The 3,276-nt window shown below is 21.9% G+C and overlaps 1 long non-coding RNA gene across 1 annotated transcript; it reads left to right on the top strand.

The window, feature by feature from the left end:
- Window positions 1-1,022, top strand: LOC137805742 (uncharacterized). Its single transcript, XR_011080227.1, has 3 exons — window positions 1-142; window positions 548-714; window positions 828-1,022. It is a non-coding gene; the product is annotated as an uncharacterized lncRNA (long non-coding RNA).
- The last annotated feature ends 2,254 nt before the right edge of the window (window positions 1,023-3,276 follow it).

Genomic DNA, 3,276 nt, shown 5'->3' with positions numbered 1-3,276 from the left:
GCACAAAATTATCATACATACAAAGTTCTCAGCTTTGAATTGTATCATCATATATTGAGATTGCAGGTTGGAGAAGATATGTCGAAGAAGAGTTTACTATTGGCAGTTGTGTTTGTAATTCTTGCCATGGAAGTTTGTGTTGGTATATTCATTTATCCCTTTTTTTTCATTATTGCAGGTTTTGTTTGATATTTATCGCTTTTGGGTGTTTGATTTGTTTTTGCTCGCTTGCAAAAATTCTATTTAATTGTTGGAGAATGATGTAGGGTGATATTTATTCTGTCTTATTTTGTAAGAACGTGTCTTGGAGGGATGATGTAATTGTATTATGATCTGATCTGATCATGTCTTATATCAGTCTCGTCATGTCTATATCACTCTTGTTGATGTTTTGTAGAGTATGTTGAATCTTCAGTTAGTTGGGTGTTAAGAAGTTTGGTCTGAGTTTTTTTTATAAGAGTTGGGACACCGATGAAGTGTCTCTTTTATTTTATTTATTTATTGTTGATAAAAAAACAGAATAAAAACATAAAATTTGATGTTTTAGGGAATTCATTTTCGATGGAAGAAAACACAGAGGGAAGTGATATAGTTGTGGTTGCATGTCAAACAAAGCAAGACTGTCTTAAGAACATTCGTGCTCTTCCTTGTGGAGCATCAGTTGTTAAGTGTTTTGATGGTTACTGCGTTTGTAATCATTAGATCAAAACGAAGGTATTTTCATTTTTATTATTTATTAATTACTCACTTATCTCTTCCTCATTAAACCTTTTATTTTATTAATTTTTATTTATTTTCATTAACATTCAAATTATTCAATTTTGCAGGAATTTGTCTTGAAGGGAACCTATAAGCTTATAAGAAGAGTGAATAATTCTACTTATTTAAACTTTTTAAATAAATGTATTTTATGATTCTATGCTTCGAGCTCTGTCATGGAATAATAATATTCTAAACAATGAATATATATTGTTCATGTTGAAATATATAAAAGTTTATAATACAACAAAAGTTTGTTTTTATTTTCTTTTTTGATGGGAACATTTTTAGTTTTCAGTAATCAAATAAAGGAATAATTATGTAGATTTTTTTAATTAAATATTATCAAATAAAATAAAGTAAAATTAACATTGATCCTTTTTAATGAAAATTGTAAGTATTAATTAGTAATTTCGTAAGATATTGAAGTTGTAAAAGTACTTTGAGTCAGGTAAATAAAAATAAAGATATCATGTGATAAATAATTTTTGTATAGATCAATTAAAAGTGTATGAATCAAATAAAGAAATAAAATAAATGAATAATTATGTAGAATTTTTAAACATAGAAACCAAATTGATAACACGTGTTATTTTGTAAGTTCGAAATAGTTACGGTTATGTGAACAATGTATTTATTCTTCTTTCTTCTCTTTTATTCCATATAAGATAATTATGATATTCAAAATGTTCTAATTTTAAAATATGTTTATGGATAAAATATGAATATGAAATAGGTAGATGTAAGGAATTTTTTTATTATATATCATTTAAATAAATTATAACTTGATATTAGCTTTTAATTTAAAAATTATTATTTTTAAATATTTTTTTTCTTCAACCTCCATGGAGTGTTAGGATAACACGTAATTATTAAGTAAACTCTCTTTTCTTTTAGAAAATAAATTAAGTAATTTCCAGTTATAATATTTGAAGGTCATTTCTAAAGAAGAAGTTTCTATACCAATTAAAGTAATTTTTTACTAATGATATTATATTATTATAAATTATAGATTATTATTTTAACAACTATTATATATATATATATTAATGATTGTAGTATATATTTATTCATGTTATATTTTTTTATCTATTATTTAAATAGACACTATAAAAAAATCATTAAATAAAAATTAATTTTAGAGATAAAAATTAATTATCATTATATTAATTAAATTATATACTCTTTTTAAGATAAAAAATTATTGATATATAAATTAATTTTTATTATTAATAAATAGTTTTTAAATTATATCTAATTAATTAATAAAGTTTAAAAATCATTTATTAATAAAATTAATTTAGATATTAATAATATTTTAATATCTAAAATAGTATTAATGTAATAATTAATTAACAAAGTTAAAAAAGTGAGAATTACGGAACTCATGATACTGCATGAGAAAGAATTAAAGTTAGTTAATGTAATCTAATAATATGCAATGTAAAACTTAGTTAATGTAATCTAATAATATGTTATAAGTAACAATTAAATAATAAAAACACATCTATTCTCATTAACTCATGAGAGTTGATAGGAATGACAAGGTGGTTGGTACACATATTTTTGGATTAGTCGCATAATTTTTTTAATTAATAAAAAATAAAATTTTAAATATAAATTTTGAATAAATTTATTTATTGTTATTTAGATAAATTAGGTAAATTATTTACATTATTATTCTTACGACACATGCATAATAAGATATGAGTAAAAATATTATTACCATATTTTAATTTTTAATAAAACTTAAATTTTAATTGTATTAATAAATCGACTAATAAAATATTTCATAAAATATATACACTTTTTTAAAGTTAATATATGGAAACACATGATTATTTTTTAATTTAAAAAAGAATATATATATATATATATTTATATAATATTATATTTAATTTTTATTATAAACAAGATTAAGTTCTAACTAGTGCATTGAAACCTAAAAAATCTATACATTTTGGAATGCAAAAAAATTTCATTAAATATTAAAAAATTATTATCGAATTTTGTGAAGGTGTTATGAATTAGGATTGAAGGAAGTTTCTTCCTTTACCTACATGTCTTTCATCTTGCATCTTATATTTGAAAAAATACTCAAATTACTTTTGAAATTTTTCATTGAACGTTTTTTCTATAATTTTGGAATGTGGAATCCAGAGACTTTCCGAGTTATAGAATTTGGAAGTTAAAATTTGTGTTTCGGATTGTACAATATTTTAGATTGCACAATCCATAATACAAATTTATATTCTGAATTGTAGAATTTTGAATGAATAATTTTACAATTTTTGAAAATATGAGATTGCATGAAAAAATTATAGAGTGCAAAAAGAAATTTATAGATTTTAAGATATGCAGTTTTGACGAACTATGAATTATGCAGGATATATCTAAATGGACAAACACGTGTTGAAATAGACAATTTATCCTGTTTTTTTTTCCTTAGCAAGCCGTGGACCTGCTCATAGACTTCATCCCACATTGTTATTTTTATTTTTTAGAGTATATATATGC

Source organism: Phaseolus vulgaris, chromosome 3 (assembly GCF_000499845.2).
Source record: "Phaseolus vulgaris cultivar G19833 chromosome 3, P. vulgaris v2.0, whole genome shotgun sequence".
Classification (NCBI taxonomy): Eukaryota; Viridiplantae; Streptophyta; class Magnoliopsida; order Fabales; family Fabaceae; genus Phaseolus; species Phaseolus vulgaris.
The sequence above is the reverse complement of the archived record's forward strand: the minus strand, read 5'-3'. Positions and strand labels throughout refer to the sequence as shown.